Below are 26,391 nucleotides of genomic sequence, written 5' to 3'. Positions count from 1 at the left end.
GCCCTACCTATATTCCTCGTAATGCCAGGTTTCGACTCGTACAGTTTTATATCATACACAGGGCATACCTTACTGTCCATAGGACAGATGCTGCTTACCCCCGCTGTGATCAGCTTGATGCTGACCTCTCCGTATGCTGTGGTCATGCCCCTCACTGCAACGTGACTGGCACGGAGTGACGCATCATTTATTCGCATGCTCGGGGCAGCCACTTACACACACCTGGGAGACTTGCTCGGTAGGCATTTATCCCAGAGATAAGAAATACAGGGTGACCACACACTTACTAGACCTAGAATTATTAGTAGCAAAAGTCTTATCATCCGACGTCGGAAGTCCAGCAAGTCACCATCACTAGAGGCCTGGTCACTATCCATCATCATCTGGAATAGGGCAGAGAGAGTCTCCCTACAAAGGGAGAACACCATGGGTCTCTGCAAATATCCCATTTCCTCTAACTGGGATGCCATTCTGCTGGACTTGCAAAAGTTCTTCTTTTTTTGCACCCTTCCTACTTTGAAGTTCTTGTGGAATGATTTAGTAAGATGTATATGGTTGGTGGGACCGTCTTACAGATAAAGTTGCAGGAAACATACTTTAATGATGTCCCACTTTTATTGATGCCCCATTAAACATTGACAAAAAGGTTTGCACTGTGAAGATTTAATGGTGGAAAGATGTTAATGGTGCGTATCCTGCTGGTCTTTTCATCTCAGCTTAGTTCAGATGAGATGTGATGATGTCACAAAGGTGTCTCTGTGACTTGCGTACCAGCTATCAAGCTAGTCTGTACCCACCAGAGATGGCCTTTTATAGAGCAGACCTTATAACAGGACCATGTTGTGGAACAGAGGGACTCTGAACCCCACTGCTAGTGCTCGAAGGAGGGTCTTTGCACCACAACACATTAGCTAGGCAAGAGGAAACAACTTCTCTGTGATGTAGCTCGGAAAAATGAGACCTGTTGCAGAGCCTTGGGAAGTACTTGCCTGCTGTGCTAAAAGAAACAATGGATCTTTACAAATCTGATAGCCGCAAAATCATGGCTGTTCTTGCTGCGATGTACCCATGCGGGGAGCAATTACAAGTTATCCAGGAGATGCTCCTGTTTACAGAAAAAGCTCTACGAGGTGTGTCTGACATAATAGAGGAGCAGGTGATAGCGGAGTTGAAAGCTAAGGAAGAAGTAGGCAAAGGTGGTGGTCAAGAGATACTGGACGATGCAATACATGATGATGGTGCAGTGAGAGAGGATGGCACAGTGGTTTGGGGTGGTGGTGATGGTAGGGATGTCGTAGATGTAGAAAATGACACAGAAAGTGATGAAGAGGGTGAGGATGACACAGATGCTGGAGGGGATGCCGCAGTAGATGATGATGCACAAGTGGAGGTGGAAACAGAAAAAGGAAAATTAGAAAAGGCTGTAGAAGAGAATAATCCTGAGGCACAGGCAGTTAATGTTGGAGATAATGCAGAAACAAGGAATGACGCCCAGGGAGATGACAGCACAGAAGGTGATGCAGTGGTTAACAATAATGCTACTATTGAGAATGATGTTGCTGGAGAGCATGGTGCAGGCGAGCATGATGTAGAAGCAGAAGAGGAAGCAGAGAGACAGAAAGATGCTCAAAGACTAGTCGGTGAAGGACAGAGGTTACCTAATGAGACCAGAAGCTCCAGTGGGGAAGGACAGCCACCAGAGAATTTGAACGCAGAACCTAAAGGTAATGCAGAGGGCCCTCAACATAGGACCAAAGTCCTATTGGGAGTTGTGCGTGTGGGTCTTGTTGCAAAGGGACTTTTGTTGAAAGGTGACATGAATGTTAAAATGGTTCTCCTATGCAGAGATATGCCCACCATTGCACTCCTGAGGAAGGTAGCTTGCTGTCTTACTAAACATTTTCATATTTTGAGTGAGAATAGGTATAAAATTACAGAGAGTATCCCAGAAGCTGCTATCGTGATCAAAAACACAAGGGATCCACCTGTAACAGTGACTATCAGAATGGCATCACCACTGGCTGAAAAATATGGTGGGCTATGCACAGGTGGAATCTTACAATCATCCAATGATGTTCTGGACATGCAGAAATGTTGTGCTGCCTTCAAGTCTACTCGACGCACTAAGTGGTTCCAGGAAAGAGCGGCGGAACTGAAATCATGGGCCAAAGTCAATCAAGTTTTTCGGTACCTCTGTTCTCGTATCCCTGCTTGGTCTCCACTAGGAGGCTGGCCCTTTGAGGTCCTCTCTGAAAGGGTGATTGCAACAGCTAGCAGACCAATGGGAATTGGTGAAGCTCTGAGAAGAGTCCTTGAGTGCCTAGCATCAGGGATCCTAATGCCTGATGGTCTTGGGTTTTGTGATCCCTGCGAGAAGCAGGCAATGGATGCTACTGGCCATCTTGATAAAATCCAAAGAGAGTGCATAACCCGCACTGCCCAGCATGCTCTGCGCCTACTGGCCTTTAGACACATTCACCTTATTTTAGGAAACAAGCATTTAAACTTTGGGAAACTTCATAGCAACATTCGCAATGCTTTCTCGTACACCAAACGGATTCCCTCAAGTGACTCATCTACTTTTCGCTTAACGAAGCGCCCACTAGAGGATGAAGGAGTAATGCAAGCAGATTGGAAAAAAAAAAAGATAACACAACAGCCCACTCATCTCTGCAGAATGAATGCGGTCATGAGACTGAACCATCTGATACCAGGACTTCGCTATAAGGAGGTTTCCAAGACTGGCCTTGAGCATGCTCCCATTTTTACAATGGCCATGGAGGTCAATGGAAAGACATTTGAGGCCACTGGAGGTTCTAAAAAAGCTGCCAAACACAATGTAGCAGCAAAGGTTCTTGAAGCTATGAGTCTCGCCATTCGCAATGCGAATGCTTCCACATCTGCTAACTCATCATCAGCGGGTACTGCCAAGGAGAATGCAGAACGACAAGTCTTGACGAAGTGGGACAAGAACCCAGTGACAGAACTCAATGAGATGCGGCGTGGTCTGCAGTTCCAGGTGGTCTCGCAGACGAGAGGCTATTGCAGCAGGCATTTTATCATAGAGGTAGAAGTGGACGGGCAGAAGTTCCAAGGAGCCAGCAACTACAAAAAGATCGCAAAGGCCTATGCTGCCCTTGCCGCACTTGAGGCATTGAAGAAGCGTGCCACTCAGGCTCCTGTTCAGACAAATCCCACAGCAGAAGCTCCTGCACAGGGGACGCTGCAACAGACACATTTTACAATGGGTCATCTCAGTGGTGGGACCGGCCAAGGTGGAAGAAACTTTATTAATGGTGTGAACTGGCTACGCAGTCTCTTATACCGCTGATACAAGCAGGTGATATATGGCAGAACACAAATAAACATATTGTTTGAGTTTTATTTTGGTGTGGTGGTGTCAGCTTGTGACTCCAAAATGGCTTTACCTTTTCTATGTAGCATAATGTTTAAGGAATCCGGACAACATATAGCTCAGTTCAATCATTTCTTAATTGCATGATCTTGCAGCGTATAAGTGTTGCAAATTGAAGTCACTTGTTCTTTTACCGATATGAAATAATAACATATGTTGGTACAGTCTATTATTTTACGAAACTGGATAAAAGTTAATATGTACGACAGTCGGTGCCTATTTTATAATTTACTGCAATGTGCAAGAAGCTTTCTAATCTTACAATATTCCTTTATGCCACTATTTTGTGCACTTATGTAAAGGGGTACCAACATCAAGAGAATGTGTAGGGGTGGCCAGGAAATGTTGTTCACTTAAGGTGAGAAATCCTGGAGGAAACTTCCATATTTCCTTAGGAAAGTTGGAATTACCATAGGAACATACATTTCAAGTTGTTCGCCTATGGATGATAAACTTTCCATCCTCCTCAAGATTTTCTCTACATTGAAGGAACAATTAGGTGTCCCTTCCTGAACTGTATACAAGAGCACGACTTCTCAGAGTGTGTTTGATAAGGAATTGAAGGTGGACATGGGTCTGCCTAGCTAGAGGTAGCAGTTGCTACCTCAGGTGCCCTGTGGAAACCTGAGGACTGTTGTGCAGCTCCTGTGACTTGGCCAATCAGACATTTGATCTCTTGAAAGTAAAATGTATTTTGCTATTTTGGGCATCAAGTTTCTTGCAAGTTACAAACAGACATCTTTTGAAAATTGTGTGTGCCACAATCCCACGCCAAATTCCTCACCTTCCTTTCTGCATAGATTAAAATTTCCAACTCCAACTTCCAGTTGATCTATTTGTCAATAACCATGCTCAACTTCTCGAAATTAATCATTATCAGTGACATTAAAATTTAGTTGAATGGAACTTACAGGATAACACAGAAGACAGACGCAATCGATATAATAATAAGAGTGGTAACCCTGAAGGAGGAGAAATGTTCTAAAAAAATGCATAGATCTATATTTTAAAATGGCCGAAAAAGTTACATCAATGAATAAAAATATGATTTTACAAAAAGTAAAAAATTATTAAATCATGTAAATGAATATAGGAAACGAAAAGAACACGTTTTATAATTAAAAAAAAAAAAATCAGTTTGATCATTTATAATTGATGAGTGAGTGCAAAAACTGTATTTTGAAAATATATTTGAAACCTTAGCGAAGAAAAGATGTGAGCATTTCTGCGGGAAGAAAAAGATCTCTGCTCGTCATGGCACAGTAATTGGATGATCAGGAACCACTTATAACCAAACACCAGCAAAACAGCATTGGTGGCCTATTGTAGTACTCTTCGTTTCCAACAGGCCACTCACTGGCTGCCTGAGCTAGGCTCAATCCTTAAGGAGTCTTAGACTCAATGTGGAAGACAAGCTCGATTTGCTCCTTCATGGGCTGTTATAGGATTTTCAGCCCAAATTCAAGTAATCTCTCTTGTTTTCTATCTGACTTTCCCAACAGTCTCTATTGAAGCGTTCTACTGTATGGGGAATTTTCAAAGTTTTCCAAACTAAGTTACAAGAACCCTGCTTCTTCTCTGACTTGCGTATCATAGAACGCCGGCTATACATGTACTTCAACGACTTCCAGAGATCTGCTGAATCTCCTTCTAGACCCTGTGTAGAGCTCTGTGCATAGAACAGAACCAAGATGTGTGCCACATAAGCTGAACTGCTAGTATAATAGCTGGACCTTTCATTCCAACACAGGCTGGAGCCACTCCCCCCCCAAAAGTCACTTTGGAAGGATATGTTTTCCAATTATAAAGCAGCATGCTATGGAACTCACTACCAGCATGCGATTGAATATTTGAGGTCCACCTCTCTTTTCTTTCTGCAAGGTTATTGTAGCAATGTTATTCCAGCCGAGTGTCAAAGGCACATGTAGCCTCTCCTTCCCCATACCCACGTCACCAGCTCCCCACTAGTAAAGAGCGGTCTTCTGGGGTTCCTCTCTCACCATACCTGTGTCTACTGCCCCTCTGAGCTAATTGCACTTTTTCTGCTCTCTAAGTCTGTCACAAGCGCACCACGAAACCTCAGAGAATAAGAGCGAGTAATGGCCACTAGACTAATAGGGGGAAATACTCTTAGGATCCAACAAGAATGTAGAACGTACACACAAATTCATGGGTTGAGGCTGAGCTTCAAGACACTAAATCCCCACTAAGAACACCCTCTGCTCTAGGTCAAACCAACAACAGATTTAATGCCAATAGGTTGATGAAAACAGTGGAAATTGCACTATATCAAAACAGCATAACTGAGGGCAATTAGCTTTGAGACAATCAATGGAGCTTCTCCTTACTGCATCAACATTGCTTAGCATTACACCTGTTCCACACACCTCTGTGTCCCACAACTTACTTTTCACCCAAATTATATAATGTTTTGCTTCTGAGGCGGAAGCCGGAGGAATTACGCGCCACTATTTTAAACTGTTATTTTGTTTGTAACACATTTTAAAAACCTTGATTCCTGCCTTGAGCTCTGCTGGGCTGCTTGCCTTATTGTATTCCACATTCAGCGGAGTCTAGCGCTGCTTCGTGGAGTTTGTTGTGGTCGGCCGCCATCGCCAGTCGCGAGGCCACGCCCACCTCACAGGCCACGCCCACCCCTCCCGCCTATAGGAACGCGCTGAATCACGAGTGCGCTCTCTGTAACCACACCTCTGAGGCGGAAGCCGGAGGAATTACGCGCCACTATTTTAAACTGTTATTTTGTTTGTAACACATTTTAAAAACCTTGATTCCTGCCTTGAGCTCTGCTGGGCTGCTTGCCTTATTGTATTCCACATTCAGCGGAGTCTAGCGCTGCTTCGTGGAGTTTGTTGTGGTCGGCCGCCATCGCCAGTCGCGAGGCCACGCCCACCTCACACGCCACGCCCACCCCTCCTCTCCCTAAATGTGCTTCCCACGCAAGCGCAGCGGACGAGCGCAGCGGGAGCGCCGTTTGCGCGCCGAAGGCGCGCCTAAGGCAAGCCCGTCTGCGCCCGTCATCGCCAGACCATCGCCTCTCGCCAGTCCCCCTGCTCAACTCGTACCACATTTACTACAGTACGATAGAAAGTCCCTCCTCGCTCTCAAACCAGACTCTAGATGTGATAAATTTGAAGGCTGCCTTGGGCAAACAGGTCTGTACTGCAAGCCGTGCTGTTTTTTGACATCTTCACCCGGGCTAGCCAGCCACAATACCACTGCTTATAAGCATTACACCCTTACCATCTTCCAACTTAATGTTAGATCCCTTGTGAAACATCACGCCGATGTGTTCACCCTTATAACAGAGGAACATCCAGACATTATGTTTATATGCGAAACCTGGCTCCACGATGACCAAAACAGCATTTTAAATCTCTCGCTGCCCGAGGGTTTCTCCATCAAAACCATCAATAGAGACTCCAGGGGTGGGGGGATAGCTGTTATTTACAAATCATCATACAACTGTACTTTTGAGAAGGAAGCCATTGGGGCTGTGAAAGCGCAAGATTCAAAATCTCCACTAGTCCCCAGTTCACCCTTTCCGGACTCTATATCTACCGGCCCCCTGGCCCCGCTGCCAGGTTCATTGAGGAATTCCTAGATGTCGCTCACACTCTAGTGATATCCTCTCCTAATTTTACCATCCTGGGAGACCTTAACTTACATTTCGACTCCTTGACCGATCCTACTATTAAGAACCTTCAGGCAGACCTCACAGCCCTTCAGCTAAACTCGCTCATCCAAACTCCCACTCACTCTGCCGGGCATTTACTGGATCCAGTTTTCTCCAACCTCTCAGATGCCTCGGCTGCCCCCCCCAAACCCATGGGGTGGACTGACCACTCTCTTATCCAATTTTCTCTGAAAATCAGAGCCTCGATTGTGAAAAACACCAACAATTCCCGATATAAGAGGCCATGGCACAAACTGGCTCCTAGCGACCTTACTAGTAAACTAGGTAACTTCCACCTCAACCTCACAGACGGAGATATTAACTCCACCTACGCGGCCTTTCAAAATTGGATCAACTTAGGACTAGACTCCCTAATACCAGCAAAACGGACTAAAACCCGTAACACTCCATCTAACCCGTGGTACAATGAAAATCTTCTAACCATGCGGAAAGACTGCAAAAGAGCTGAACGCCAGTGGAGGAAAGAATATAAGGACACCGACAAAGCTGCTTACCTGCGAAAATTGAAATCGTACCATAAGGCGGTTCGCACCACCCGTGCTTCCTACTACGCGGAAGCAATCAGCTCCAGCAGGAATCCCTCAAAAACTATTTTTGAAATTGTTCATAAACTTAAAGATAGTTTTAATCCTGTCCCTGGTATTACCTCTGCACAACAATGCGAGGAACTTGCCACCTTCTTTACGGAAAAGGTAAAGAAAATCTACACTTCCTTTCCTCAGAATCTCCCGGATACCTCCAAACCACGTGAGCCTCTGCCAGACAATCCCAGTTTGTCTCTCATCCCCAGCTTAACACACGACGAACTTGCCAAACTGTGCACTAAAGTCAAATCTGGCTCGCCCACAGACGCCATGAGACCTGCCAAATTCTTAGAATCTCTCGAGTTCTTCCTTCCTCCTCTTACTACCCTACTTAACCTATCATTCTCCTCAGCGGTGGTTCCCACATGCTGGAAGCAGGCCTGGGTCTCTCCAATCATAAAAAAACCACCCTAGACCCATCAAAACCAGAAAACTTCAGACCAATTTCACTGCTTCCATGGGCCTCAAAATTGGCAGAAGCCCATGTGAACAAGGTGCTAGCCAACTACATGACACAACACCAAATTTTAGATCCATCACAGAACGGCTTCAGGCCAGGATTCAGTACCGAATCCGCCCTGCTGACCACCATCGAACACCTACGGAACATCCTGGACGCCGGTCAAAGTGCTGCGCTGGTTTTACTCGACCTTAGCGCAGCCTTTGATACGGTCTCCCACTCTATCTTACTGAAACGCCTCGAAGCCATAGGTATCAAAGACCTTGCTCTAGAGTGGTTTCGATCATTCCTGACAAACAGATCTTTCCGGGTCTCTGCCCCCCCGTTCATATCCCAGCCTTACCCCACAGAGCAAGGCGTTCCTCAGGGATCGGCGCTCAGCTCGTCCCTATTCAATCTTTATGTCCAGCCTCTCGCTGATATAGCAAAAGAATGGGACCTGACGCTAGTGTTGTACGCCGACGACACCCAGCTCGTCATTTCTCTGACTGAAGGCCCCTCGATCTCAGCGGCGAGATTCAAGAACGGGTTAGAGGCAGTTGCACGCTGGATGTCACACAACTGCCTCCAGTTGAACGCTGGCAAAACAGAGGTGTTGCTTCTGGGTAAAAATCCTGACTATTGGACTGATCAATGGTGGCCGTCCGCACTGGGCCCTATCCCCCCCCCAAAACTGTGGTAAAAAGCCTTGGTGTCTGGGTGGACGCATCTCTTAATTTCCAGACCCACACCAAGAAACTGGCTGCCACCTGTGTGGGCCTGTTGAGGAGCCTTCATCCGATCCTTGGCTTTTTTGACCACCATACGCGCCAAATGATAGTCCAATCTACCATCCTGGCTCGACTGGACTACGCCAATATCCTTTTCTTGGCCTTAATAAAGCTGAGATGGCGCGGCTACAACGTATACAAAACTCTGCTGCCAGGGCAGTTGTAGGCCTCCCTCGTAGGTGCTCTGCAAGAAACACCGTCCAGAAACTACACTGGCTGCACATGGAAGCCCGAGTTCAGTTTAAAGCCCTCACTACTGTTTTTAAAATTCTCAAAACTGATTGTCCTGGCCTCCTGCGTCCACTCCTAGAGCCCTATACCCCTCAACGGGCCCTACGCTCCTCGGGTCAAAACTTGGTGGTTATTCCACGTATAAGGCTAAGCAGAATGGGCGGTCGCTCTTTCAGAGTCTTGGGGGCAAGACTCTGGAACTCCCTGCCACCTCACATTAGCTCCATGACTAACCTGCTGGCCTTCCGCAAAGCGATCAAAACATTTCTATTCTCCCCATCCTAATCTCCTATAGCCCGTCCTTTCCTTCTCCCCTCTCAGGTTATCGTTATAGTTCAGCGCCGGGACGCCTCGTTGCTGGGGCAGCTGTTCGCGCTCAATAAAACGTTATAACATAACAAACCCTCTCAACCGAATCTCACACCAGGCTGGTGTGAGGTTCAAAGTGTCCTCCTCCAGTGCGGGCAGTTCACCCCCCTCGGAGCATACTACAGACAGGGGCGTAGCTTCAGGGGGGGGGCTTGAGGTGTTACAACCCCTAATAAATGTATTTTCTGATTAATAGTTGGGTACAGGTGCTTTCAGTTGGGTATTGTGAGACGTCACTCACATTTTACCAGGGAGGTTTACACACACACAGGCAAAAACGCACACCCACTCCTTCCCACTTAGTTTTGAAAGTCCTCAAAATATTGGTTATTTTACAAAATATTGTATTTTTTCTCCTCCTGCTTCTACCAGTCCGCATTCCTTTCCCTTTTTTTGCCCCTTAGGCTCCTATCATCTTCCATGCTTGTGTATAATATCTGCCAGCCTGATTGTCTGAAAATCTGAAGCTCACACCCCGCTCCCGACTTACTGACCAAGCTACGCCCCTGACTACAGGGAAGAGAATCCAAACTCACTTTGTCAATCGGACACGAAAACTGACTATTATTCTTAGTACTTGAATAAAATGCCTATTGGTTAGGGTGACCAGATCTTCTGACCCAAAAAACGGGACATTTCTTAAAAATAGAGAGAGGACTACCATTTTACATCAACGAAGTGGCAAAGAGTAATCAAATATGCCGAAATCTGCAGGGACAGCTGCTGAAAACCGGGACTGTCATGGCAAATCCAGAACTCCTCGTCACCCTACTATTGGTGTGCTAAGTAGGTGGAGTCAGGCGTGCAACGCCCATAGGGCTCAAAGGGCTTCAGCCCCCACCCCCATTGTGTGTGTCAGCCCGGTCTAAGACAGCTTCCCTGGCACACACACAGACCGTTTTTGAGAACTTTACAGGTCTTTAAAAGACCATTTACTTGTTAACGAGGCTTTGTTGTTTTTTCACCCCCTCTTAGAGCTCCTGCATCTCCACTCTGCCTATTGCTGGAAGAATTAGCCCCTCCCCTGACATTTTTATTAGCCCCCTTACCACCCGAAATTTGGCTCTAGTTGCGCCTCTGGGTGGAGAATCTACCAGATATCACGGTTTCAGTTCATTAAGGAAATATCCTGGAACATTGGTTTTCCCGACCGATGGCGCTTGTCAGCAAATCACGTAGATGCCTTACAGAAATGTGTGTGCACCATCTTCATAAAATTTATCTGGCAGTATGGGAGGATAAGGCGATCTACTAATCTTATGTCTCTCCCTAGGGATAGGGGTGGTCTGGCCTTACCAAATCTGAGGCTGTATCATTGGTCGTGTTTACTGATGCATATGTCCATTCTGTTTCAGTCAGAGCCACAATCTAGTCGAGGAAATCATGAAACTCAGGAGCCCCCCTCAATTTTTGAGTTATTAGTAGGGAGAAAAGCCCTAGGCCTTTTAATGTGTGAAGTAGATCGCAGATACTATAGAAAAGTTCGTTTTAAGGTATTGGGTGGTGCATGGGGTGTTTGGAGGGCAATATCAAAGTTTTGTGGAATCCCCAAGGTAAACAAATACCTTCATCTAAACAATTCTAGCTTATTTCCACAAAAGGCAGTCAATAGGAATCTGCAGGTATGGGAAGAACTAGGAATTAAGACATTAGGGGATGTAATGAGGGGAGACGAGATTTTGGGGTTCGATGAGCTGCAGAATAGAGTTGGTATTCCTTCAAAACACTGGCTGTCGTATGTCAAATTAGTGTGTAGGCTGAAGGCATTAAGACCGAGGATTTCACCATTAGCGGAATTCCCTATTGTAGATTTATTGGTGAAAGGGTGTAATAAGATAAAGGAAATGTATAGTCTACTCAATGGAGAAATTCAAGATGATATAGAAAAAACCGAATCTGTTTTGGTTATAAAACTGGGAAATCCCGACGTTGATCTGGATCTGGCCCTCCTATTGAGCAAGAAAATATTCCGTTCCACCAGTCTGAGGGCACAGCACTACAAAACCTTGTTCAATCTATATCACACGCCAGCTAAGTTATATGCCTGGGGGGTAAGGGCGGATGATAGCTGCCCCAGATGTAAGGAGGGTCAGGCAGATCTGCTTCATATGTTTTTTTACTGTGGGTCTCTGGCCGGTATTCAGAGGGAGATAGAAAAATTCTGGGAGGAGCTGACAGGCCAAAAAATCGATATATCCCCTACCCTTATGGTATTAGGTAGCGATGATAGGTTGAAACTGGGGAAAGCGGAGGAAGCTCTGGTTTTCATCTTTGTCGCAGTACTTCGGATTTTATTTTCTGCTGGGTGGAAGGATATTGCAGCTCCCTCATACCAAATGTGGCTCTCTAGATTACTCGGTTTGCATAATATTGAGATCTCTCTGTATGCTCAGAAGGGTAAGAAATCAACAGATTTTGGGGAAAGTATCTGGGCTCCTATCTCAAATTGGAGGGGGGCCGGAACTTGAGAGGAGGAGGGAAATACGAAGAGTAACGATTGTTAAAAAGTTGTATATAAGGAAAATGTGGCTCCTCATCCTGATTATGGTTGGTCTGTAAGGGTAAAGGATGTTTCATTATGGTATTATTATTTTTCTTTTTTTTTTTTCTTTTTTTTTTTGATTTTTTTAATTCTAGCACTGACGCATTGATGTAATTTTATGTTATTTGTACAAACTGCAAATAAAAAAATAAAAAAAGAAATTTGTGTGCACTAATACACAAAAGAGAAATATGTGTGCCAGAGGAGAGCCTGTCACTGTATGGTTATTATTGATAACTGCAGTCCAGCAGGGGGCTGCCATGCAGACCTCTTTCACAAAAAACGTACAGGATAGGTAGATATGCAAGCCTCACTCATGCAAAACTGGGACAGTGTAGGCAAAAGCCGGACAAACCTACCTCAGAAATGGGTACACACTGGTAATCAGGAATGGGCTCAGTGTGCACAGCTTCCCAATGGCAACTTTCATGCATGGCACCTTTAGCTTGTCCAATCTTTTTGTCCAACAGCACTTTGCTGGATTTTAAGTCACATATGAGGTGCATGTTTTAAAAGGATTGATCAATTTTGAAAAACTTTTTGGGCTATCTATTAGGAAATGTTAATGTTACTTCTTAGGTTTTAATATTTTAACTTTTTCTTATCCTGGTGCATACGGGCTGCAATATTTTTACTTTTGCTTTTTAGGGATGTTCTGTCTCTCCCTGTTGACTGTTTTGTTCTCCTCTGTATTATGTATAGTATGCATGTTAAAATATTTTAAGGAGGCCGCTTCGAACTAAGGAAAACTATTTATTGAAGGAAATACATTTTTTTGTATAATTATGTGGACCTCTGTAGGAGTTCCGTATCAAAATAAACAATAAACTTGAAACTTGATCTGTATGTCATGTCATTAACACAAGTTTTCAGTCAAAACATTGGAGCTTATTTACAAACCCTTTGCGCTACCGGTGCGTCACTTTTAACATGGGAAATGTGGCGTACAGGCGGCACAAGGGGCTTGTAATTAAGCCCATTGTATTTTTTATATAGATTGACCATTGCAACGCATTTCAGATTAGTATATTAAATTATACCATTCCATTGAGTAACAATAGTTACAAGTGATTCTAATCATGAACTTATCAATATTCGTGACTCTACTGCCACTGCCCCAACGTGATCCTATTAGTGAACGAGAAGAAAAGTCAGTTGTCGTTTGCCCTTATATGTGGCCTGGGGTGTTACTATAGATCAGAGGTCTTCCAACTGGAGGGCGGCCCCCCATGGGGGTGCCTTCATTGATCCCACGGGTGTGCCAGGCTGTAAGCAATAGAAGCATCTTGCTGATAAAAGTGCTTTATTTCAAGTGGAATCAAAAAGCATCAGTAAGCCACTCTGTAATGGGCCACGGACTCCAAATATTCCTTAAACCATCCCTTCCCACCATTACTGATGATGAACTGGGGATACTTTTGCACTTTAGTAAGGCCTGGTTGACCAGAATAATATGTTTGGCAATCAAGTATTTGATTGCATTTTTAAAAAGAGTAACAGAACTTGAATGCAACATTTATATATGAGTAGACGTATTTAAACATTGCAAATTTATTAGAATAATTGTTATAAATTCTAGGGGGGGCCTGATGATTTTTTATTTTTTTACGGGGGCCCGGATTAAAAAAGTTTGAAGACCATTGCTATAGATGGACTAACTTTATAGTCTTTTGTTTTTGTGCAGCGCACAACCTGAATTGATGCATTTCAAGGTGCCCTCATGTGATTATGAAGGAAAATGAGCACTGTGAAAAAAGTAATTGGCCAGGATCAAACAATGTGGTCAAGTGGAAGGAAGCTGGGATTGAGTCAAGCAATTGGCCACTCCATAGTTATCTCTTTCTCTCTCCCCCATTTTAGATCAAAGCTTAATGCTTTGTGTTTAATTCTTTGATGCTCTAAACCAGCACACTGTGTGAAATTTAGCTGGGACATGTGTGTTTCGTAAGGATTGGTGGTGGTAGTTTTGGGCAGGGTGATGTTTTAATGAAAAAGATAAAATGAAAACCAGAGCAGCCACTCTTGGTCAGTTCGTTCAGACCATTTGCTCCACATAGTTAAATGCTTTTAGTCACGGTCATCTATTCTTGAGTGAATTCATTAACCCATTCCTCACCCATCCCACTTTTAATGTATTCATTGACCCATGCAGCCATGTCTCCAATCTCCATCCATCCATTCAATGACTAGACAAGGTTGTATAATAAATAAAATGTGTTGTGAAACGCACCATATTGCCAGTTATTTAAAAAAATGTCTGTCCATTCAGTGGTAAGGCTCGCTTACTCCTTACGTGCAGTATGAGGGCTGGTGTGACAACATTTGCCAGGGCTGCATTTGATTCCCAGTCCAACCCAGACTGGGTAGAGTGAACAATTATCTTTACTTCCATTAGGGCACATAGTATCCTTGCTACAAAAGTGGCCTTGGGGGTGGGGAGTGGGCAGGTTGGGGGAAGTCAACCAGGAGACTTAAACTCATTAAGCATCAAGACTGTGGTCCCCCACCCTCAAGTCATAGGAACATCCCGCATACAAAGGTATATTGTCACCTTCTGGATTTTTCTGCTCCCCTGATGCAAGATTGGATAAACTCCATTCATGCTCTCAATTGCAGTCCAACCCTAGATGACTCCGTCAAACCACACTGGACCCCAAACTGGCCATGAAAAATCATATAAAGAATAGTGCAAAGAGCGCCTCCTACAACCTGAAATTGTTAAACAAAATCAAACCCTACTTACCGCCAAATGATCTCAAATCTGCCACGCAAGAACTGGTGTGGTCTAGCTTGGTATAAACCAAAACAATGAGTCACTGTTCCTAAGAGAAGAAAGGGGATGTCTGTCAATAAAATGGAAAGGGAAGTCCAAGTGACTTTTACTTGGTGCCCTCACACATCCCAAGGAATGACATGCTTCATCATAGGGCGGTGCTCCTCTTCGGGGCAAAGCATGTTCGATGAACCTTGGTAAGCCCAAGTATATGGCATTTATCCATAATCGACACGAGAGCGGATGGCCAGTTGAATGTCAAGTCAGTTTCACTCCAGGTGGAGAAGAGGAAAGAATTTTATGCAAAGTCCTTCTGAAAAGAAATCGGGTAGATGTAACTTTATTGGTTTGAGGAGCAAAAGAAAGCTCAGAGTCAACCAGGACTCCATGACTTTGAGCAATTGAAACTGGAGTAGGGAGAGGGCCAAGGCACAAAGACCATCAAGCAGTGATCCAGATACAGGGGGTCGGTCAGTAATCACTACCTCGGTTTTGCACGAGTTGAGTTACAAGATATTGGCATCCATCCAGCCGGAGATGACAACTAGGATGGAGTTATTGCTGTCAGGGGTGACACATAAGCATTAAATAGGGTGGGGCTAAGAGATAAACCCCGTGCCAAGAGATGAGCCCAGTGAAGAAAGTCAAATCTGATGAAAAGGATAGTTGGGTGCGACCTGCCCTTGTCCAGACAGGAACCAAGTGAATAAATACCAAACCAAAGCAGTCGAGTTGACTCCATCCCGCCCATTTTGTGCAGGAACATGGCATGGTTCAATTTTGTCAAAAGCCATAAATAGATCTAAGAGGGTCAAAGAGGTACTCCACCACCATCCAGTGTCAATCTGATGTCATCTAAGGTTGTGATAAGGGTTGTCACTGTCACTTGAGCTTGACAGAACTCATATTGGGTTTGGCCCCCAGGCCATGGAAGCTTCAAGACAGTGTGAAAGTTCGGTGCCTACTGCCTTTACCGAGGTGTTGGCTGGTAAGGGGAGGAAAAACATTGGGTGGACATCATTTAAAATGGAAAGATCAGCAAAGGTTATTTTTAGTGGAGGCCTCAGACCGTTGGAAGCTAGACAGTACTCACAGAGCTATTGGGATTATGGTATAGAACTGCTGTCAAAAATGTAGATATCTCTGGGGAACTCATCTAACGGCGCTGAGAGTTCAGGTGACTTCCACAATTGAAATAGCCCGGAAAAAGTGAAGTCAGGTAAACAGGGTATGCAGATCATTTGGGGGAGTCCAACTGTGGTAGTGGCTCTAAGAAAAGTACTTCTGATGGCTTCTAATTTAGTATCAAAAAAAAGAGTAGAGTTTATTGCTGAGTGCTTGTGATGGAGAAACAGTTAGTTTAAGGGGGGATAGCTAAGTGAATCTCTGAACTATGCACTAAATGCAAAACATCTGTTTTTATATGCAGAAAGCTCAGCGTGATATTTGTCTTTATTTAGTAGAACTTAGTTCTTGCAGCAGAGACATCCTGGTTTCTTGCAGGCAGATATCTGGGTTCATTACCAGCCCTTCTGTAAATCTGATCAGATCAGAAACTAAACTTGCATGGAGTGCTGCAGGAAGCCAAAGGTAATCTAGGTTTTACTCAGAACTTTTGATTTCTTAAATCAGCTGAAAACTCTGTGTGACATTCTGGAGAAGGAATGAGGAATTACCAGGAGAATCAGTTGCGATATTCCAGGTTCCCCTAACATTTCCACATTTCTAAGAAGACCACCAAGGCCTCACTTGTAATCCTCCAATTCCCCACTTCGCCGCACCTTTGGAGTTTGCAGTACCCCCAGTATCATTACTCCAAGAATGGACAAATACTGGGACAAATAAAGGGGCACTGGGAATAAAGCCCTTAATTGTACCCAGCTCTGGTGATAATGTTAAACTTGAAGATGAGAGGACACTGGTAAAAATCACTGAAGGCAGGCAGGTGCACACTTGAAATATTTATTACCAACTAGATCAGTCCAGCAGTTAGGCTTCAAGGTATATGAGTTAGTGTCCACCAGGTGCTAGGAAGTGCTAAATTTGAGCCGGTGGTTTCCGGTGCTTAATTATCTGCCCCTGCAACTATGACAGTTTGCCACATGGTGGCGCAGTCTGTCTAATTTAGAGATGAGGACAACAACAGTTGTTTGTTCATTCAATATACATTAAAAATTACTAATACCTGTTGCCCAAGCCATTGTTATAGCTTCGGAGGCCCGGGAAAGTCTGAATTGTCACACTTGTCGGAGTGTGATGGTTAGTAATTGTGTTTGTGGTATCATTGGTAGCACAGGCAGAGGCAATTGATAGTGCAAGCTGCAGTGGCCTCCTGACAAGGGCCCTGGCACTTATGTTTTTTACAAATTAGGCACTGGAGCTCCCAAATCTATTCCTGGGTAGCTTCTGCTTACAAAGGACAGACACAACCACAAAACATTCCACACAGAACCATGACAGTACATGGCACCTGGACAAGAAATGAGCCAAGTGACAGATACAAGTTACAAAACATCTCTCCTATCACAATGAAAAGAAAGAACAATGCACCTTACCCACCAAAGAAATAAAAGACAACACAAATTACCATTCAACTTAAATAGTCCAGTCACTCAACTGCCACAACTAAAACCTTCTCACGCAACAACACTCTGACTCCATGTTGGACAGCCCCACGCTGGATAACACTTTTTAAAGGGTGGAAAACAGCTTGCCTGCCTAGCCTCAGGTGGAGATCTATCCCCTAATCAGCCTCCCTTCAATCCACACAACCACACTTCCTTCTGTCCTCAACCAGCCAATCACCATCCTGCAAAAACAGTCACAGTAGGCACCACTGTACAGCCCTCTGGCCCACACACGACAACCCAAGTAGTGCAGCAGAAAATGGATACAACAAGTGATCTCACCACTGATTAGCCAAACAGAAAGGAAAAAAATAACCAGCACATCCTACATAACCCAGTCAATAAGAGTCACTTCTGCTAAACCTCCACCTGGTAACCAGAAATGTAAGGTATGAATCTAGGCTTACATCTTGCACATCCAACACAAAGGGGCATATTTAAAAGCCCTAACGCCACTAGAGCGTCACTTTTTCTGACACTACAGTGGCATTGCTTTATACCCGTATTTACAAGGTGGCATTAAGCTACTTAACGTGGCTTAATTCCACCTTGTAAATATTCCCCTTTCTGCATCAGTTCGCTGCGGCAAAGGGGTGGGCAACAAGTGTTACAGTGGGTGTTCCAGTGCAATACCCATTGCTTTTTGACGCTGCCCCATATTTACAAGGATGGGGCAGCACCCACAACTAAGGCCATGTAAAACCTGGTCTTAGGATGGCGATACGAGGAGAAAATTTTAATTTCTCCTCGTATTTTGCTCTTTCTACCAGTGGTGCATTCTACAGCACACATAGAAACAGCAAATCGCCTTTAAAGATTGTTTATGTGCAGGAGGGTGCCCCTTCCTGCCCAAAAACAGTGGCCCAAGCAGCGTAGGCGCATTTGCAACATGGCCCAAGGCTGCCTTCGCTGACGCTAGGCAGTGTTTTTAGCCTCAGCGCTAGTCGAAATGCAGGGGTGCACCATATTTTTGTAAATACAGCGCATCCCTGCGCTGTCAAATTTGGCTTAACACCACGCCCAGAATCTTTTTTGTAAATATGCTGCGAAGCCTTAAACTCAATCTCTCTGAAGAATACTAGGGGGAAAAAAAAAACATTGGCAACCAAAACATCTATCGACATGCACACCTTTCTGACCATTTGTCAAGACATATGTACACAATAAGAGAAGCAAGTATACACAAACAACTCACAATCTGCCACAAACACGCGCAATGCAGAGATCAATCATCAGTATGAAGAATAGATATGAACAGGAAACAATGCAAAACCATTTCTGCACGGGACACAGCCACTCCACCCAGTGTCTTATTTAACCCAGATATCTCCCCAGCGTTGAATACCTCTCCATGCTGCACCATAACCTGCCTGCCCATTCCCCAGCACTGACCCTTCTTCTGCCAAGACGATGACTCATGGCCCTGATAGGATCATTCCTTATTTAGGTCGAGCCTAGGCAGCGCTGCTCTGCGAGTCATGCTGTATTCAGGTATGGACTTGAGGCTCCGCCCACTCTCCGCCCATACTTGTCTTCTTTTTCTTCGCAATTCCTCTAGCACATCCTTGTAGCCTGTCCTGCCTTTCACTTCCTCCTTAGGCTCTGGCAAATACCAGGGGATGGACAGCCTGAATGTTTTGAGGTGGGTTGCTTTAAGCAGGAGGGTGCCGTCGATGGCTGCACAAATTGTGAATTGGTTTGTTCGAGTACCTGGATCGGGTCCCTGGGTCCGGTCAAATTGAGACAGACAGTGACAAGTCAAAAAAAATGTCTGAAAACGTGGTAACTTTTTTTTAATCAAACAAGGAACAAGAAATCAAATGGGTTTTTTGTACAATTGTTTATTCAGCAAAAGGAAAGGAGTTGGCTAGGGCGGTCGACCTCGAATCTGGGGAACCGGGTTCGAGTCTCGGCAATGACGCTGAACATCCTGTGATTCTGGGCAAATCACTTAATCTCCCCGTGCCTAACAAAAATGATGAATGTGTCCTCATGTAACGCAATTGGTGCTATGTAAAGCGCTCTGATACCCGAGATCGGATCAAGTTCGCGCTATATGAAACTCCGTTAAAAAGAAAAAAGAAGGAAGATCACTTTAGCCAACGGTTCCATGAAATTCAAAAATGTTTATTCCTGCTCCATGTGACAAATCCTGTAAGCCTTCCCTTTATCATAAGCTGTCAACCCCCAGGTGAACTGCAATCACAGTATGACATGAAAATCTAAAATAAAATTATACAAACATGTCTTCGACTTCCTTATTGCAGGTAAGTTAAGACAGCACTAATCACTTGTGATATAAAAAAGAGACTTCTTCTCTACTGTAATACATTATTACAGTTGAGTTCTGAAATCACAGTGCTGTTGCTGGGGCCAGTAGACTGTCTAAATGGCTGGTTATTAAACGGAATCATAATGGCTGTTTACACAAGCTTTTGGGATGGCCGCCATTTTGGTTTTTGTATATTGAAAACATATTTGTAAGATTGAGAAATACATTGTAGAGCGAGCACAGTAGCAGATGCTTACTTCTCACCAATAGTAAGGCTTGCATTGCTGCTGCCCAGTCAGAGACCGTGGAGGGTGCTAGTGAAGCTCTGAAGCTTGGTATATTACTGCCTTAGTATAAGTGATTCGCACTATTTAATGGAGAGGTCTGAGAAGAAGAATAGGAGCCAAACAGGATAAGGAGCAGAGGTTCTTAGGGATAAAGGGGCTGAGCAGCACAAGGTTCAAGAGTGATTAACAGTGATAGGGGAGCAACACAAGCTGCAGGGGAGCAACCGATAAGAGTTCAAAGAAGCAGTAGAAGTAGCGCAGGGTAAAGCCTCTGTGTCTTTAATGAAATCTAGACTCACCGTTTCACCGAATCATCGTTTCACCATAATGCATGTTCAAAGACCCTTAAAGTTGCACATTCTACATGCTCCACTGGTTTCATGTAGAATCTCGAAAGCCCGCTCTCATTTGACCAATCTGTGGCCATTGGAATCTCCTCCAATCTACCTTCTGAAAAGAGTACCTTTGATGCCACAGCCTCTCTCACAGAATGAGCCTCATATCTTGACAGATCTACACCTGTCTTCTGCATCACCACCTTTACCCATCTCACAATAGAAGGTGATGCCACTGGCTTGTAAGGTTATATAAAACAAATGTGAAGCTATTCAGCCCTGTCCCCTCTAAACGCTAAAGTCTGTCACTCATATATGTGCATACATTGCAACACACAAAATGTTGAATACTTTTAAAACCTAGGATAGAATATTGATTTGGATATTGTTTTCATCCTCTGCCAGATCTCATAGTGTGCCTTTGTCAGTCTCTTTAGCCCTATGCCTTTCATAACCCTACAAATTAACCTATCGCAGCCAACTGATTTATTCTCAGCCGACATGTGACCTGCCACTACAGTCAACTGCCCTCATCGCACCCACGGATAACATCCACCTGACTATGGACAGAGGAGGCACTGAGGCCCTCATCCTCCTGGACCACCCTGAAGCATTTGACACAGTCTCCCACCCCATCCTCATCTGTTGTCTACACTGCATCAGAATCCAAGGGCACGCACTCCATTGGATCTGCTCCTCCTGACTGGAAGGACCCAGTCAGTCAGCCTGGCATCATGCACATCGGACGCCCTCAACATTATCTGTGGAGTTCCCTAAGGATCCTCACTGAGCCCGACCCTTTTATACGCATACATGACCGCACTAGCCAGCATAATTCGCTCTCACGATATCAATGTTCTGCAACAACACGCAAGTCATTCTCTCCCAAATGGACAAGACGGCCAATACCCGGATCAAGCTCAATGCCTGCATGGCTGAAATCACACACTGGATAAAAAAAACTGTTCAACACCAACAAGAATGAAAACGTGATGGTCAGGAAGAGCACTCCACTTGGTGGCCAAAAGAGCTAGGACCAACACCCATCCTCGCCACCCATGCCAAGAACCTTGGGTTCATCATCAACAGTAAACTCAAGATGACCACCCAACTCAATGCCGATAATGCCTCATGCTTCAATACCCTGAAGATTCTATGAAGATTTTCAAATGGCTCCCAATCAGCACCCAAAAACCCATCATGTACTTCCTGATCACAAGGAAGGTGGACTGCAAGAACTCTATGCTGGAATCAACAACAACAAAAACCCACCAGAGGGCTGCAGACCCATCAGAACTCGGAGGCCATAATCACTCTCAGACTCCCATGCTGCACTCACACCATAACTGAAGGAGCTCCACTGTCTCCCCATTCACAAACAAGCACAAGTCAAAATCCTCATCCACACTTTGAAGGCACTACATAGCACAGGCCCAGCATACTTTAACAATAACATCTGCTTTCACAAACCTTCCAGACACCTCTGTTCATCCGGACTCCTACCTGCACAAATCCCACTCATACAGAAAACCAGATCCGGCAGTCGAGCCATCTCCTACATAACATCTAAAGCATGGAATGACCTGTCGCTAAACATAAGAACCTCCTCCTCACTTTTTAAGTGTCACAACATGCTGAAGACCTCCATTTCATGTCGGCCCATGAGGCCCTAGATGTGTCTAGGCTCACACCTGCTCAGCACCAGGATACCCTCCTGGTGATAGTGCACTCTACAAATTTGCATAACATGATATAACAGAACTGTCAGAACCCCTTACAGAGGCCCAGGGGGCAAGATGGGGTTACTGCACCCAACCATGAGGGTTGAGGTCTTGTACTCCTGATGCCCCAAGGCTTGTCCTACTATGGACGCTGAGCAATCGGGCCAGGTGCCCCTTCTGCACTCGACTCTCAGGATAGCGTGGTCCGAGCAGGCAAAGCTTCTCTCAGGGATAGGTGGATATAGATTAGTGAACAAGGGCTTACAACTCAATATGTGCGCAGTAACAGCAATAAATCACTGTCCAGCCAAATACTCATTATTATGAAAAAAAGAGAAGTCTTTTAATTCTACCGCTAACCACACAAAGGAAAAATACGACGTTCACAAACATTTCCACTGCCCTCCTTTGAGGATGGGGTTCTAGTGTTTCTTTGGCTGTTCCCTGTCCCACTCACTCCTCGTGTTCACGATCGTGGTTATTCCTCATTCACTATTGGTAACATCCAGGGCATGCCCCACTGGTAGTCTAAATCAGAGTCCTACTGGACTCTTGAGCCTCAAGGTTAATAGTGTTCCAGCATAAGGGCGCTCAAATTAGCAGCAAGTTCCCCTGAGGCAGTCAGGCCGAAACTAGTCTTACCCGCATCACCAGGTGTGAATTGTCCAGAGTTCCAGAGTGCATCTTGCCCATGGGTGCTCACAGTGGCTGCAGCCAAGTTTGGGTAAGTCTGCCACATGCGGCTCAGGTGGCTGCACTCAGCTGGTGCAGACTGTCTCACTCGCAGTCACGCTCTTGAAGCAACCAACAGCGTTCTGTAACTCCTCCTGCGGGGTAAGTATTTCTTTGACTCTTGATGAGGCGTGACTATTATGATCCTGTCTTGAGTAACTTGCCTAGATGAAGGTGAACTGGTGCTCCCACGGTGTCCTTACTTCTCCGGTTGGGGGGAAAGAACAAGTCGCAGTCTTTTGTGCTCCAGGTGACCCACTCCAACATATGGGGCCACCACAATATACTGTCCAGGGGCACCGGCCCAGTCAATACAGTGAATTTAGCCATGGTAGCCCCTCCTGGCACCCGCGGTCACTGCACGGGTACCACACAAGGCCTCAGCCCTTACAGCACAGCATGTTTACCTCTGCTGCCCCTCTTGGTACAAGCGGTCGCTGCACCACTACCAGACAAAGTTTTTACCATTCCTGCACAGCAGTATTTCACACGTCTATCTTTATGGCAGCCCTCTCCTTTTATATGGGGTCCACCTACAAAATTCTGCACACTGACAATGACCCAAACGGTGTAACAGCCGTTTTTACACACTTCCCCCGGGAGTCTACTCCACAGGGCTCCCCACTGGACCACGCTCTCTCCAATGCTCCCCTCTTCCTCGCAGGACACACTGGTCTTGACAAGCATGCATGCACTGGTGCTCCTGGCTCCAGGCAGGTGTGCTTGGATTCCATGGGTAATGTCCTCACCCAGCAGGGAAACTAGCAGGTTTTCACAGGCAGACGTTTTGCAGAGCTTCCCCTCCTCTCACAGCCTATCTGGCTGCTTGGCAGTTGAAAATGTTTGGGGCCTAAAGCTCCACTTCTTATAGTTCAATTCCAGACATCAAATGCAATTTAGGGTCTGAGTTGTTGAAGTTTTATGTTGGGGTTCTGCTTAATTTGAAGTACATACTCCTCTGCTCCCCTTTCCTCTTGAAAAGCACTCTGTCACAGCAGGAATGTCTCCAAAGCTGACAGTCACACAACACAGGCCATGGTAGGGACTATAGTTCACACCTGGATGTCAGCCACAGTGATATGTGTATCAAACGGTAAGTCCAGGGCCCCCAGCCCTACTCCTTATGAGTCTCTTTTCAGACCCATCTTCTAGCTGAGAACTGCCCAGGTTCCTTCCTTGTGACCTCTCACGAAATCAAAGAGCACTCTTTAAAGTGTACATGGGAGGCTTTTGTCCTCCCCTCCCCCATGTGCATCTCACACAGCTTACAGGATGCAGCTACTCACAAATCTGTCTGAGGGGGATCTCCCTACCTCCTCTCCATATTTCACCATGCAGGCCCTCCATATATTGTACCATCCACAAGCACACATAAACCCAATGCATGTACACAGCATACACACACTGCACAGTATTTATCCTCCATGTGCTGTACCATTCAGGTGTACACATACATCTAGCTCTTGCATTCAACATGCGCACACTGCCCAGCAATGTATCCTTTATGTATTGCACCACTCATAGGCACGCATACATCCAGCATGTGCATCTAATATGCACACACTACCCTTCATGCATTGTACCACTCACAGGCACACTTACACCCAGCACATACATGTATCCTGCACGCAATGCACAGCACTACATCCTTCAAGTACTGTACCACTCATAAGCACATGTACATCCAGCACATGCATATAATATGCATGTACTGCTCAGTACTGCAGTATCCTTGTATTGTACTCTTTCCCAGACACATTTACACCCAGTGCAGATACACCACTTCTGCGCTGCACAGCACTTCACATCAATCTGATGTAAGCCAAGGGTGAGTTAAGCATACAGCAGCAAAATTTTAAAAAGTGAGTGAGCATGTAGGCCTCACTCCAGTGACACAGGTTAAAAAGGATCTGTTCACTCCTACCGATCCCTACACGGTATGCTACCACCCCGGCGCTTGTGCTGCTTTACTGCTGGTGGTCAAGTGTGCTACAGGCTGTAACATCCTTTAGATCCAATTTCACTATCGAATTGTTCTTCTGGAGAATATCACTTAACAGATGTATCCTCTCCATTTTGAAGTATCTGTATACCAGACAAAAAACCATCTCTCTTAGATTTATGACTGGATGCAAAGCCTTGTCTTTTGCATCTTCTGAGAAGACATAACTCACTCCTTTTCGGTATATGCAAATTTCCTTATAGCACACCTGCTCAATATCTCTTTTTATCTCTTCATCTACTATCCTCACTTTCTTCCCTGCTCAAACTAAACCACATACTTAGCGAAACTGCATTGGTATCTCTCTGAATTCTATGGTGTAACTGTTCTATACGATATACATATGTTGTTCATAGGTTATTATTGGATGATGCATTATCGTTAGGCATGTTTACACTTTTATTGTGGGAGCGAGGGTTAGAATGTGTGGGGAGGATAAAGGGATTAGGCAAATGTTCGGCAGGATCAGTTGCTGGGAAAAACTCTGACTGTCGCTGGGCTTTTTATTTTTTTTATTTTTATTAAAGCTTTTAATATTTTACTTCATTAATACAGAAAACGAACACAGGGAGAGAGATGGTGCACCCAGCAGGGATTGAATCATATTCAACAATTCATCTAAAATACATAATCGAACTAAAGATTCAATAAACATAAACAAAAAATTACATAGAACACATGAGCTGAATTCATATCATAGTAAATGTAAAGGCAACAAGAGCCCACATAACTAACACATAGCTCAACAATTTGGGGCTGCATAACAACATGTAAATGCATCACTGCGATCTCAAAGAAAAACAAATATATAACTCTTCAAAGGATTAATTCAGCCCATTCATGTAATGTAGCCAATAACCTGTTGATTTTATCAAAAGTGCTATATTCGTTCATGTACAAAACCCATAAAGTGCATAAATCGTGCATACATTTAGTCTCTATTGCAAATCATCTTATGGAGGAACCTGAGGCCAGCCGGCAGGCATGAACTCAGTCTGACCGGAGCCCCCAGATTTTCTTCCCCTTCTGCCTGGCCTTCCTTCCTTTGCGCTCAGAAAGTGCAGATTCCAAGTTAAAGATAGACAAAAACTGCCCTTGCCATTGCTGAAATGAGAGGGACTGTGGGTCCAGCCAAGTAGAAGCGATACACATGCAACATACTGCCAAGGCTTGGCAACATAAATTAAAGAGTGGCCGACAAATCAGCCAGAGCATTGATTACAGACTCCCATCCTGTTGAGTTGTCTGAAGGGCCATGGAGGAAGTTGAGATCATTGGTCCATTTGCAGTTTTGTCTAATTAAGAGGCATTTGGCAAAGTCATTGTTGATTACCTTTCTAAATGACCAGAAGTTAAACTGATGAAGGAGGTTACTTTAGATAGCATGGTGGTGTTCATGGACGAGGTGTTTTATAGGGAGGGAATTCCACAGGAAGTTGTTTCTGATGATGGACCGCAGTTTATCAGTAAATATACTCAGAATTATTTGGAAAAATGTGGCATTAGTCACAAAAAGATTTTAGTGTTTGATCCAGGATTCGAATGGTCAAGTGAAA

The 26,391-nt window shown here is 44.8% G+C and overlaps 1 pseudogene; it reads left to right on the top strand.

The window, feature by feature from the left end:
• The first annotated feature begins 1,009 nt into the window (after window positions 1-1,009).
• LOC146868149 (interleukin enhancer-binding factor 3 pseudogene) lies at window positions 1,010-3,331 on the top strand (annotated as a pseudogene).
• The last annotated feature ends 23,060 nt before the right edge of the window (window positions 3,332-26,391 follow it).

The sequence above is a fragment of the Triturus cristatus genome, chromosome 1_2 (assembly GCF_964204655.1).
Source record: "Triturus cristatus chromosome 1_2, aTriCri1.1, whole genome shotgun sequence".
Classification (NCBI taxonomy): Eukaryota; Metazoa; Chordata; class Amphibia; order Caudata; family Salamandridae; genus Triturus; species Triturus cristatus.
Note: the sequence above shows the minus strand (reverse complement) of the source record. Positions and strands in the feature narration are given on the sequence as shown.